This window comes from Dasypus novemcinctus, chromosome 4 (genome assembly GCF_030445035.2).
Source record: "Dasypus novemcinctus isolate mDasNov1 chromosome 4, mDasNov1.1.hap2, whole genome shotgun sequence".
NCBI lineage: Eukaryota > Metazoa > Chordata > Mammalia > Cingulata > Dasypodidae > Dasypus > Dasypus novemcinctus.
Genome location: NC_080676.1, coordinates 21,948,422 through 21,963,490, shown reverse-complemented (window position 1 = coordinate 21,963,490; position 15,069 = coordinate 21,948,422). Strand labels below are relative to the sequence as shown.

Here is a 15,069-nt window from a genome sequence, read left to right as displayed (position 1 = left end):
TGAAAATGAGTTTATTAAAAGTAAGGGAAATGAGAGGTAAATATTTGTCTGATATGTATATGCATCCAGATCATCAAAACTATCCATCATGGCACTGACCAAATGAACCAAATGCTGGGTCCCATGCAATGCTCGGGTGTACTGACTGAACAAGAGGCATGTGGCTTGGATGCTCCAGTCAACTACGACACGGTGCTTGATAGAATCCTGATCAATGGACAGATTACTCATATAAAATGCATTTCCATCTTCTGCTATTCATTTATGAAAAGGTCATCTTGTTCCCTAGATCATTGTACATTGCCAGATGAAATAAGACAGATTTCATGAATAATCGAGAAAGAAAGCACTTAGGAATATATCTGTGTATTATTAGCCACTCATTCATTATATATGAACTAAAAATGCATCTTCAAAATAATACAGATGAAAATAATAGAGTCCAATAATGGAGAATTTGAATAAGAAATTCAAGTGCCCTTTATCATATATTTGATGGCAAAATCAATCTGATGGTATTATGTGTTTTGGTAGCCAATTGTGACAGGCTGGAAAGATGAGCTTTTCTTTTAAAGTACAATTAAAAAATTTTCCAAATCTAGCCAACAAACCTGGCTCTGGGGTGTGGGGACAAATGCAAAGATGTCATTCTATCTATTCTTGCAAGCAGTGTTGACTGTACCGTACACCTGTTCACCAAGGCCTCTAGGAGATTGAAGTCCCACTAGAATTTGCTCAGAATCACAGAGATGGCTCATGAAGACAGAGGCTACCAAACCCAAAGAGACTGCAGGGCAAGTGCTCTTCCAGCAGGCTTAAATCCTCTGTGCACTTCTGATCAGATCCCACAGAGCATTTAATGCCAATTTTTAATGAGAAGTGTGGGGAGATAGCAATTAAACGGGAGAAACAAAACCTCACCTCACATTGGACTGTGTTCACTTGAACATCCTGAACACTCATTTATTTTAGTTTTGTTCTCAAAATTTATTCAATTGAGACTGACTTTCTTGTCAAGATTATGTTCTCTTCTCCAAAAGCTTGCCTTTAAATATGCTTTTAAATACATGATGCCTGAGGTTAGTAGACTCAGTGAAGAACAAACATTTTTTGTCTCAGCTTGATATTTGACTTACTGTTTTATATAAGCAATGTGACACCCATAGTTAAGCCTTAGCAAACTTTCACTTTAACAAATGTAATCTTTGCCTTTAATTCAAATGTAAGACTAAAAGCTCAGCCAATGGAATTACTGCCTTTGGCAGTCGTGTACGTGTGAAGGTTTGTATGTTTGAGAATGTTTGTTTTAGGATGGTTTTTACAGGCATCATAAATCATGGCTATAGTCGTAAATTAACAAAAATATTTTAGTAGTAAGAGTACAGAATTTGTACACTATGTACCACATTCATAAAAAATTTAAAGGAAAAAAAAAACAGCATTCATTTAGTTGACCATTTTGGGTGCAAGTTGAAACTAAGTCTCCCTCTGCTTTATGTGGTTTCATTTGTAATGCAGTCTCCAACCAAAATTAAACTTTCCTTTCTTTCTGCCATAAGCATTTTCTTGTAATGCTAGCATTTATAATCTGACTTGTAATATCAATATTTATGTATATGTCATTCTAAATCATAGAGAGATAACTGTTCGGGAGTGGGAATATTTCAACAGCTATAGATCACATAGGAAGACCAACTTTTAAGTTGATCATTTTGTTCAAAATAACTCATTGAAAATAATTTTTTAAAAATTTGCATAACAAAAACCCACTTAAAATTCATGTTCAATAATAAAAATATACATATTTTCATTCATGAATATTGATACATATTCATATATATAAATATATAAAATTAGTCCCTGGGTGAGGTCCTAAAGGAGTAGGGAAAATATAAAATGCATATGATAGTCTGTCTTTCAGATGTTGAAGTGAACAAATTAAAAACTGCAGGAAAAAAACCCCTGATAGGTGCTAAAAGTATTATACTAGGCCAAAGTAAGGTAGGTTAGATTAATTCCCCTTGGAGATATGAAGTGTCAAGACAGGCATCTCAGAGAGGATAGATTTAAATTGGGTCCCGAGGTGAGTCCAAAAGGGTAAGAAAGATTTTTCTAAGTAAATAGGGAATAAAGGCATTTCAGAGCTAGAGATTGGCACGTACAAAAACCTAATGACTTGAGTAAATAATTCATAGTGCATGAGATTGAACAAGGAATGTCTATGGGTATGACACACACACCAATGCCACAGGGGAGGCGAGAATGATGGGAAAGAGCAGCCTTGAGTTCTGGATGAGCCCCCTCCTAGAGAGTGAGTGTAGGAGTGGGCAGGGGCCTGGAGTGTCAAGGGGGCAGCCTTGGAACACCTCAGCTTAGTGGGCATGGCTAGAGACGAAGGGGGACTTGCTGGCTTCAGCCCGGCCTGACCGCTTGGGGTGTCCTTTCCTTGGCAGGAAGGACTCACTTCACATTCAGGTCCTGGGCAACTTTCTGGTTCTCCTTCTTCCCACATCAGACCTTCAGGGCAGAGGCTTGCAGGGAGTGGCCATAGGAGAAAGTCAGGGCCCATGGCTTTGGCAGGGGGCACTTGTTGATGGCCTTGAGGTTGATGGATGCCTCCTCCTCACTCTGGCTTCCAGAGCAGAAGGTGACTCCTGGGACAGCAGGGCGCACTGTGCAGTACAGCACTGTGACAGTTGACAAGGCACTGTGATCAGAAAAAAACTTGTGGGTGCAGGTGTGAAGTGCCTTCCAGGTAGTCATGGTGGTCAGTCGGAGCCTTGTAGAAGCAGCCAGCACCTTCTTGGTTACTGACAGCGCTTCATGTCACGGCCCCATCAGGGAAAATCTCTGGCTTCAAGATGGGCATGATGCCACTCTGCTGGCAGATGCTGACATAGTGGGCCAGCACATTGATGTTCTCCATGATGGTGAGGGTGGAGGGGATATTCTCAGTACATGGAAGGACCAGGCATAAAGCTGGGCCATTTGCATGTTTAAGTTAAGAAGTGACGTGGTATAGCTTGCTGGCCTAATGTGGACAAATATTAGAAGGACAAATGTTGGGGTCAGTGAGACCTGTTAGGAGGTTATTGTAAGAGAAAAGGCAGAAAGTGAGAGGCTGTGTGGCACAGAGATTAGGGAAAATGGAGCAATGAGGCAGTTCAGTGTTAGATCTGATGGATTGAAAAGTGTTTGGAGATGGGTAATTAGGATGAATGCAAAGACATTTCAGCAATTTCCATCTTGAGCATGTTGGTGGGATTATCCCCATACTGAAGAGGTCTGGATTTCTTTCTTGCCCTTTCTTTCTCATGAGGTAGGGTTCGGTTGATGGATATTAATGAATTTGGGCCATGAGTTTCATGTGCCTATGGGACATTGTAATGGAAATTTATTTAGTCTAGCCTAACAGATTGCATCCCCTTGACTTGCCCCCTTAATTTGAGCCATGCCTCTTCTCACATCAAATGGTTTTGAAGGAACTGCCATATTGGTACCATGGATTTTTTGATTGGCCACAATAAACTGATTGGCATAATAGACTGATGGGCCACTTAAGAGTCCTTACTTCAGATTTTACACTGGAAGAAAGAAAGCAAATTTAAACTGTCTTTGGATGTCTGAAATGGAGAATATGTAAATTTGGAGATTATTGGTTGTCACATTCCAACATGTGGACTTAAAGCTAGCTTACAGTATGAGAGAAGATGCAAACAAATACTCAGAAGGGATTCAAGGGAGAGATGGAAAAAGACTATGTCCTAAATTCCTCTTAGGGCTCTGGCCATTGGTGGGTACAATATTCTACTTCCTAGACTCCCTGAAATCCTCTAATAACTACTCTAGTAAACCTTCTTTCTCCCATTGTTTTTTCCCTAGCTAGCCAGAATCCACTGAGGTTTTTTAGTTTAAAAAACAGGCAGGGGAGTGGATGTTGCTCAGTGGTTTGAGTGCCTTCTTCCCATGTACTAGGTACTGGGTTCAATCCTTGGTACCTCCAGCCCTCCCCCCAAAAAAGAAAAACTAAACAAAAACAAAAATAGTCAAAGTAGTATTTTAAAAAATTTTATTAACATTTATCATTCAAACATGAACATACACAAATAATAAGTACATAGTAAAAGTTGTAAATGTATAAAACAAACATGCCTACATCATACAAGACCCCACCACCAACACCTTGCATTGCTGTGAAATATTTGTTATAAACTATGAAAGAGCATGTCAAACTATTACTACTAAGTACAGCCCATGTTTTCTATTTGGTGTATTTTACCCCCAAAGCACCCAATTATTGATACCCTGTATTCATATTATATATTTGTTATAGTTCATGAAAGAAAGTTCTCATATTTGTTCTAGCCACTGTCCTTCTTCTACCACTGGATTCCCTGTGTTATACTGTCCCATGCTTTGTACAATCCATTCAGAGTTTACACTCAGTGGCTCTCATTTTCATCACAGAGTTGTGCTGCTATCACCTCAGACAATTTTAGGATGTTGAATCATTATTTTATGACATCTGAATGGAGGTGGTTAGTATGAAAAGAAAAATATTCAGAATAAAAGATCAGGACTTGGGCATACATTTAGGCATTATAAGCATGGGAGCTGAAGCCCTAGGAATGAATAAAAATGTCCAGAAAGAGAAAGGAGAGAGGGCAAAACCTCAGCATGCACCAAATGAAAGGTAAACCCAAAGAAGAGAGAGAGATTTGTCAGATAAGGAGAGGAAAAAGGAAGAAGGAATTTAAAGTATGAGGTGTGGATTACTCTGCTAAATATTGCAAAGAGGTCAAATAGAATGAGGACTAGTAAAATGTTATTGAATTTGGCAAACAAATGACAATTCTTCACTTTGCTAGATATGACCGGTTTCTGTGGAATGAAAGAATGTTGCCTAAAAACAGGGATAAATAATAAATAGGAGTAACAAGAGAAAATTGCCTTTGCAAGATGTGTGAAGTGAGGAAAAGAAAGAGGTAGTAGTAGAAGGAACAATTGCATTCACTTTGGCAAAAGTTTAGTTCCTAGTATGTGCTAGGTACTAAACTAAGCTAAATGCTAAGACAGATATAGCTTCTGTCTGCAAAAATTACAGGTTAGTGAGGAAACTCATAATCAAAGGTGGGGAGAGAGACAGGGCTAGTAAAAAATATGCTTTTGACTCCTCAATAGTTATGTGGTCTTCTTGCATTTTATGTCTAAAAAAACACATCGTTTTGTGTGCCAGTGTTTTTGCATGCATACACACACACTCACACAAAACACATCTAGGCTAAATGAAAACAACTAGCTTGTTTTAGAGGAATCAGTGCTATAATCCGTTGTCTGAATGTGTAAACCAGCCATCCAAACCTGTTCTAATCCATGATGAAACAGCCATTCTGGGGGAACTGTTGATTAATCTGTGTTTAAGAGTAAGTTCTTACTCTTACATGACAATTACACCATATAAGGAAAGAGTAGCCTCAAACATCTTTCTCTCAGAAATTACACTTGTAGAAAGAGAATGCAACAATCAGTTGAATCACACTAGTGATATTATTTTGTTTTGTTTACTTTTTAAGCAACAATGAGAGTTATGTATATATATATTTCCTCACTTAAGAGTAAATATTTCTGAATAGTACTACTGAACTTTCCACAAATGGAAGATTTTAATTTTTTTTAGGGACACACCCCTAAGTAACTTTTTTTTCCAACGAATTGATGCCAAGAATGAAATTCTTTAGAAGGGAGGTTCTTGTTTATGAGTTACCCATACTTTATTCACAGAAATCGAAAAGTTGGCCCTTACTGTTTGAAGTTTTACTACCTTGTCAAGGTTTCTGATCTTAGCAACTTCAATCACTCCACCCCAGCATTGCTTCAATTAAACATTAATTAAAAAAAATAAAATGTGATAGATAACATTTTCAGAAAGAGAAAAATCTGAGATTAAATTTATATTGACAAACATGCACAGAATGAATGTAAACATATATAATCACTTTGGGGGAGGGTACGGTCAAATGGCATAATTGAAAAATTATTTTACTGACAAAATTTGAGTTGTGCAAGGCACGGACCCCTATCACTCTGGATTATTTTTTTGATTTGAGAAATTCATGTTTGTAATATTTTAAATGTTTTTTGAACATATTCTCGAACACTTAGCTGGATGCTCACAATTCAATCTTGAAAATTTTTATAATTTAGCTCTTGCATTTCAAATATTAACAACTCAACTTGAAATACGTAATCCAGAGTTTATGTCTTTGCGCTATTTCCCTCTGTACAAGATTCTCATTATTTTATTAGCTACTTAGCAAAAGCCTATTCATTCCTCATAATCCAACTCAAATATTTTCCTTTCTGTGTTTCTGTAACACTAATCTCTCTTACAATACTCATCATATTTTACTCTATTTACTTGTGTAATCTGAGTTTCCTCATACCTCACAGGCCATGGGTACAAATGGCATCACATGAATTAGCAATGACCAAATTGCTTTAGATTTTGCCCAAACTGCTCAAGTAGGATTTCAGTTCCCTGAGAATTGCCTGTCAAGTATTCTTAGTAAGACATAGGATTGTTCCACATGAACTTACAAGCATGTTCCGCAGGTCTTATCTACCATCTCCCACCAGGATGACACTGGATACTGCTGTTTTCCCCGGGGTTGTCCCATCCCCTCTTGAGCACCATGATCTGTGATGTTGCTCTGATACAGCTACACAAGACCATATCCAGATGTACCAGACTGAGTCTTCATGGGACTGAAGCAAGAGATACGCTCTGCAGAGTGGAAAGAATTCTTATCTCCCCTATTATGTTTAATGCTTTGCCACTGGGGCATAAACAGCTCTGCTTGTGTTCTATGTCTCAGTGGTTTTTCTTGAAAATAAATTCTGCAGCCTTTCTCCTCATGAGGCTCAGATCCCATTCCATGGGGATGGTATTCTCTTCATTTTCTCATCTCCGCAGTCAAAGCAGGCAACAATCTCCAATCTCTTCCTTTCTGCACAACAACTGCTGTCATAGTCACTGTGTCGCTTTCTATAGCTACCTTCCATCGTCTTCAGCTTTCCAACCAGCTTACATACATGGTCAGGCAGGACTGAATCTCACTTGGGCTGATTACTCTGTCTGTAACACCTCTTTACACATTTTCAGTCTCAGAAGATTGAGGACATGAAGCAAGACTCTTTCTGCTCTACTTTGAATCAGAACTAAAAAATAAATTTTAGGCAACTCATAGGCTAATCCCTCCTTTCAAAAATCAATAGAACTCTGATATTTGTCAAGAATTGTGTAGAGTTTCCCCAGCGTGCCACAGTATTATGGAAGCCAGCAGAAGTCACTAGACTCCTTGGTCAGAAACAATGCATTTCATTACTCATGACATAGGAAGAGCATGCGCTTCATGTTTACATTGAGACCCCTTGGCCCCAAAATCCCACATGTTGCATCACAGCTGAGAACCCCCAATATGAAGGATCCTGAATATTTTATAATGAGTTACAAGCAACCTGCCTGACTGCTGCCCTAGAGGAAAGCATAATCTCTCTTATATGGAAGAATAAACAAACCTGCCCTCTGCTCTTGGGGGAGATACTACCAAACTTCAAAGGCAGTTCGCTTTGCAAACAAAAAAAAAAAAAAAAAAAAAAAAACATCTTTGAAAAGATAATCTGGAACAAAGTCCGGCAGTGCCTCAGCTTGCAAGATGTGAAGAAGCCCAAGACACCCATGGAGAATTGCCTCCCAGTGGTATCAAAAACTAAATTGACTTTCTAATGTTCCCAGAGTTAGTTAATACCAGGACCAGAACTCAGATCATTTGGCACATAATCCAGTAACTTCTTTAAGTGAAACTGCAACAGAAATAGAATTGCATGGTATTAATTCAGTTTCATTGAATAGCACTGATGAGTACAAAAAAGGGAATTTCCAAAATATATTTTGAAAGTTCTGATATCACTGTGGTTATTCACATCTTGTAATGAATATTGTAATGTTAATTATATATATCTCCCAATAAAATATTTCAAGATTTTAAAGGGTAATGTAATGACAAAACTTAAAACAAACAAGCAAAGACAAACAAGCAAAGACAATTCCTTATACCTACTGCTGTAAATTAAGACCAAAAAAAATCCAGCTTTAAACCATCAAATCAGCATCCTGTAAATTATAGATTTTTATCAGAAATGTTCAAATCTAAACTGTGATATTTCCAAGTCCTGCGGCCTGAGAACCTCAAGTCTATTTTTCTACAACTGTATTTCTGAAAAACCTGTCAGAATGAAACACAAATTCATTAATTGAGGAGATCAGATTTTATGAAATAATGTCTGGAAAAAACGTACCAAAGTTAAACAGCTAATGTTCCTGTGAACAACACATTCATTTCAGCATGCTATTGGGTGTGGCCTCCATATTTTATTGTATGATGATGAAAAACATTGACATGGTTACCAGGCGAAATTTACTGTTAACTCATGTGTCCTAAAGTGAAGTACTGTTTTATGGTAGGTCACCCCACAATGCTTTATGCTTATTTCAATTACATTTTCTCAGATACTTTCCAGAAACAATATCTGTATGAAATTCAAGCATACAAAAGCAAAAACTATAAAAACCTTAGACGGTAATGTGGAAGAAAATCTTCTTGGTCTTGGACTCAGAAATGGATTTTAAGATATGGTACAAAAGCATGAGAAACAAAAGAAATGCTGCATAAAATGAAATTCATCAAAATTAAAGTTGCACATCAAAGGATCTTATCAAGAAAGTGAAAAGATAACCCACAGAATGGGAGAAAACATTTGCAAATCATAAATCTGATAAGGACTTAATATACAGAATATATGAAGAACTTTTACAACGTGACAACAAAAAGACAAATGACCCAATTAACATATGGGCAAAGGATCTGAAGAGATATTTTCCAAGGAGGATATAAAAATGGCCAATAAGCACATGGAAAGATGTTCACCATCATTAGCCATTAGCGAAATGCAGATGAAAACCACAATATGATACTCACACCCACAAGGATGGCTATTATTTAAAAATTGGAAAATAAGTTTTGGCAATGATGTGGAGAAATTGGAACACTCCTGCATTGTTGGTGGGAATATAAAATGGTACAGTCACTGTGGAAAGCAATGTAGCAATTTCTCCAAAACTTAAATATGAAATTGCCGTGTGAACCAGCAATTCCACTCCTAGCTATATACCCATGAAAATTTAAAACAGGAACTCAAATGGACACTTGTGCAGCAATGTTCATATATCATTATTTGCAATTTCTGAAAGAAGAAGACACCCCAAGTGTCCTTTGGCAGATGAATGGATAAACAAAACATGGTACATACACACAATGAAATATTACTCAGTTGTAAGAAGGAATGAAGGTCTGAGACATGCTGCAACATGGATAAACATTGAAAAACATTCTGCTGAGTGAAATAAGCAAGGCAGGCACATAGAGACAAATTTTACTGCATGATTTCACTTACATGAAATATCTGAAATAGCAAATTCATAGAGACAGAAAGCTAATTAGAAGTGAACATGTTGGGTTGGGGAGAAGAGAAGGTTATTGCTTTGTGGGTATGGAGTGCAAATGTTGATAAATTTTAAGAAAATCACCTGGGGAGATCTTTGAAAATCCTGACTCTAGTGCCTCCCTCCCCACTAAATATACTGAGTTTTTAAATCACAAAAGGGGAAGATGATTATATCTAATAAAAACTTCAAAACACTCTTTTTACAATTTTTTAAAGTTGTTGTTTGGGAGACCCATATTAGGATGAAAACGAGGGTGGTGGGATAATGAAACTTTCTTGTTTTACTGAGTCAGAAAGAAGTTATTCTAGGGGGTAGTATAAGTTTCTTTATGACAGAAGACCCAAATCCACAGACTGTTCATTTTTTTCAATATTATATATATCAGGCTTTTATTCAGACAAATGCTGAAATATAACAACAGGATAATGCTTGTTATTACTGGCTTCTGCTTACCCAGGAGAAATCAGGAGTGATTGTTCACCTCAGAAGAAGGATTTCCTCTTGTAAATGAGCCAGGAGAAAACAATCACTCATCTTGATTGCTTTAGTTGATGATGTGAACATGGAAAACATATCTGGATGAACTATACACAGATAAAAGAAAAATCAATATTTTGCATGAATTCTAAGTACCTCCCATTTGTAGGTTTAAGTTAATTTGGGGTTTGAATATAACAGCAGCAAACAAGGCCCCTGTGTTGAGTTAACACAAAAATCAGTTACTGGAAACAATGTGCCTATCATTGGGTGACATGTAATGAATTGTCTACACTGGGAAACTCTTGAAAATGAAATGGGGCACTAGTAATAATTACGCTGGGACAGTTCCAGTAAAACTGTGATATATGATCATATTTATATATAGGAATTATTGTCAGTGAATTTACCATATTTGAGAGAAATATGTTGTACCTAATTTTACCTATCTTAGTGTACTTTTTGGAATATAAAATGGAAATTAAATGCATTCAAAGCCAGTAACTTATCTCAGTTGATTTGACTGAAGAGCATTTTTTTTGTTTACATTGCAAGCTATGCTTAAGGAAGAACAAAATTAGATTTTTGATATGTCTTATCTAATGAAATCTCATTAATGGAAGTGATAATCAGACGTAGTACTAGATTGACTGGATCAGCTAAAAAATGAGGTTACCTGCCCAAACTAATTTTACTCCTTAAATTGATTTTTTCCTTCTTTAATTGCTTTTGATTCTACTGTCAGTGCTGCACAATTTAATTCTAGAGTTATCTAATCCAGCTTACTCATTTTACAAAGGGGCAAGTCAATTAAATTTCTCAGAATTGGGAACGGACTTTGGCCCAGTGGTTAGGGCGTCCGTCTACCATATGGGAGGTCCGCGGTTCAAACCCCGGGCCTCCTAGACCCGTGTGGAGCTGGCCATGCGCAGCGCTGATGCGCGCAAGGAGTGCCGTGCCACGCAAGGGTGTCCCCCGCGTGGGGGAGCCCCACGCGCAAGGAGTGCGCCCGTGAGGAAAGCCGCCCAGCGTGAAAAGAAAGAGCAGCCTGCCCAGGAATGGCGCCGCCCACACTTCCCGTGCCGCTGACGACAACAGAAGCGGACAAAGAAACAAGACGCAGCAAATAGACACCAAGAACAGACAACCAGGGGAGGGGGGGAAATTAAATAAATAAATAAATCTTTAAAAAAAAAAAAATTTCTCAGAATTGTAGAATGAAGAAGCCTGGATTGGAAGCCAGGTCCATTAGCTGCCATGGGAAAGTGCCTCTCTCTCTGTACTCCATCAACAGATGTCATTGCTTACTGTATTTTAACTCTACCCTCCATAGGGTGGGGCTTTCTGTACCTCGTCTGTGCCCAACAGATATGCAGAGCTCAGCACCTCTTTGAGTCCTGGTAAGGAATAAGAAGCATTAGTGAGGAGTATGCATTGTACTGAAGAGTCCATAGGAAAGACAAATAAGTTTGACAGTGAACAACCCAGCACATGAGTTAGGACTTCTCTACGAAATGTCTTAGAGTAGATATTTCTGAGGCTCATTAATATGAGGTTCTTCTTTCATTCTAGACATATGTAAATCCTCGCTTCCCAATCCCCTTGGGTTGGATGTGATCATACAACCGGTTAAAGTCAAGGATTTGTGACAGAAGTGACATGTCTTATTTCCAGGCTGAAGCATTTTATTGCAGGTATGAAACCTACTCTAGCATGCTTAGGACAGGTTTCTTCTCTGAATCAGGGATCCTTAACCAGGGGTCCACAGAACCTCAAGGGGTCTGTGGAAAAATTTCAGGGGGTCTGTGAGCTTGAACTGGAAAAAAAAACAAAAAACTTATTATCTTTATTTTCTCTGATCCCTAGCCGAAATCTTGCATTTCCTTCACTTATGAATGTATGCAATAAATTACAGTAGTAGTTATTTTATATCACATTACAGTTGTTGCATATCTTGAGAAATTGCTTATGCTCATCCTTCCTTCAAAATTAAGGTAGTTGTTAGGTAGGTGAGTGTCATAAAACTATCTGCCGTTACATTCTGAGAAGGTGTCTGTGGTTTTCACCTGACTGGCAAAGGGGTCTGTGGAACAGAAAAGGTTAAGAACCCCTGCTCTACATGTTCTTCTCTGCCTCACTGCTGCCTAGAATTATGGTTTTCTCTTCTTTTCTGAAAGGCCAATAGCCTTGTTGGCTCAGAATTCTTCCTCCCAAGTTCCTGCTCTAGCAATTCACTTTTCTCTCTCCTTTATTGGGCAGAGCCATTCATCTCCAACCCAGCTATAGTCAAACTTGCAAATAAAAAGTCATCATGATTCTCATCAAAATAATGAGGATTTCCAGTTCATTGGACACAGTCACCTTAGGGTGGAATATCTCTCTCTGTGTGGTTATACATACATGTGTGTGTAAATGATATAGTATTCTGTAATTATTCTATTAATTATTCTGTGAATTTTAAAAAATGAATTGGATTGCAAGTCTTGACAATGAGGGGTTCTTAACTAAGCATCCATAATGAGCTTCAAGTTCTATGAAACTCTTGAATGATTGCCTATTTTTTATGTATGTCTATGCATATGTGTATCTCTAGCTTTCATCAGATTTTCAAAGGGATCCTTGAGTTAAAAATGTAGGAGCCATTGGTGTAGAAGCAGCAGAAGTTGGAAAAAGAAGGGATAATTTGCAATAGTGAGGATTCTAGCACTGATACTTGCCAATTCTTATATAGATTCATGTCATTGCCCAGATTTGACAAGGCCAGAATTGATTACTAACTCTATCTAAAGCACAAGAGTGTGAAGTATATAAAGCAGAACACTAATTAATTTATATCAGCACTCTACCTATTAGAGAGCTAGGATAATTTCAGGACAGGGCATTGTCCTACTTGCTTATTCTCTCCATTTAAACAAATTACAGAAGGCAAATTATTAAAAGTTTCTTGCTGACCAGAAATCGGCAGATCCTGCACCACTAGAATCTGAAAGCTGCTTTGTTCTGAATCAGAAGTTAGTCTTGATGTTACAGGGATGTGGGATGGGGCAAAGATAGAAAAGTACTTTGAGTTGCCTGCATTTCCATGTTTTGGAGTGGCATGAATCTATGAGATCACTGTGGATGGAGAGTACTCAAGACAGCTGAGGCTTAAGGCATCTTGGGGGTATCCCAAGAAGGTTGTCCATAAGAGAAGCAAGAATAAGTGAGCAGCAATAATCTATAAAATGGAGCATCCTCTGGGAAGTGAGAGGGAGGAAGAGGAAGACTGTATCATATATGCTTGATAGCAGGCCTACCAGAGCCCCCTGATAAAATAAAAAATAAGTTGAGCTCATGAAAGAATCAGTCTGTGGGCACTGACCACACTATGACATCCAACGGCCCATGATGGTGACCAAGAGGAGGTCTGCAAACCCCTCCCACTGACAGGGATGTGCTGGACGTAAAGTAAGCAAACTTCTTTTCCCCCATGTCCTCTTTTAGCACCATAGTTACAGGGACAGAATACAATAGTAATATGACTGATTTATTACAAAGCAGAGATTTAGATTTTAATAATGTGGTTGGTCTTGAATTCACTAAACTGAATTGGACATATCAGAAGGACCTAAAAACCTGTTCCCTGGCAAAGATAATTTTTCTCACTGCTCAACCATACTACATCTAGCACTTGGGGATGAGGTCTTGACAGAATATAATTGCTAGTGATTATTTGAGATAAACTTGAGTTTCTTGAGTCAAATCTGTAGTATGTTTTAGAGATTCACATTCTTTATATTAAATTTTCTGTATAGCTTTAATTTTAATAGCCAGTTTACCAAATATTACTTTATATAGTAGATGTTTGCTGAATGAGCTATGCATGAAAATAATTTTGGATTAAGGAAGCCCTGAATAAAGTATTTGATAGAGTCAGGGACAGTTTGCAAATTTATTCATATCCTTATTGGGTAGCAAGTTCTTCTATAATGCACTAACGCTTTTGCCCCAATTAGTAAGTCAAGTAGGGAGTTATATATAACGCAATGGTTAAGAATATGATTTTGGGAGCCTGGCTGCCTGAGCAGCTGGACTCTGTTACTTCCTGGCTTTGAGATCTTGGGCAAGCTACTTAACCCATCTGTGCATCAGTTTCTTCATTAATATAATGGGATTATAAAGCACCTGCTTCATAGGTTTGTTGTGATGATTGAATTAGCATGTGTCAAATACCGTAACTGGCACCTAACAATGTTAGCTGTTATTATATTAATTACTATTATCATTACCAGCATTATTATTCTACATACACTTTTGCAATAGAAGTATTGGAATTGAGAAAATGTTGATCTTGCCCCTCCTTTGCTATTTAATTCTCTGTATGTAAGAAAACCATGATTTCTCTGGGTTTCAGTCTTCCTCATTCACCAAATGGGGTGAAATCACCAGCTTTAACATCCTCACTGGGCTGTGAAGAGGCTCTGAATAATTTCTCTATAAATGTGAGTGGTTAATGGAGGAGGGCTGAGAAGAGTCATGTTGAACTCTTCTTGAATTCCATAATTATTTAAGCATTTCTTCCTAATCAGAGCCAGTCTGCACAGGTAAGTAGAGGGCAGGGGTTGCCGAAATGCATCGTTCAATGTGCTATCCCCTGGCCACACGGGGTTGCACTTGATATATGACTAGTCTGAATTGAGAAGTACTTTAAGTATAAAATACACACCAAGCATAGAAGACTTAGTATGAAAAAAAGGAATGTAAACTATTTTATGAGTAATTTTTTATAAATGTTTGCATGTTTTGATGTGCTGCATTAAATAAAATATATTTTAAGATATGTTTTCAACTTTCCTTTTAACTTTTTAAATTAGATGCACTAAATAAATTGTATTTTACGATATGTTGTCACCTGTTTCTTTTTACTTTTTAAACTAGTGAATGGAAAATTAAAAATTATATTTTTGGCATGCATGTAGCATTGGCGTAGAATGTCAGGTAGTTGAACATCACCCTTCTCCACAAGTCACCGAATGGTAAGACTCGTA

At 37.7% G+C, this 15,069-nt stretch overlaps 1 pseudogene; it reads right to left on the bottom strand.

Moving 5' to 3' along the window:
• Window positions 1–2,372: 2,372 nt before the first annotated feature.
• On the bottom strand, window positions 2,373–3,492 carry LOC101432880 (fructose-bisphosphate aldolase A pseudogene; annotated as a pseudogene).
• Between the last annotated feature and the right edge of the window lie 11,577 nt (window positions 3,493–15,069).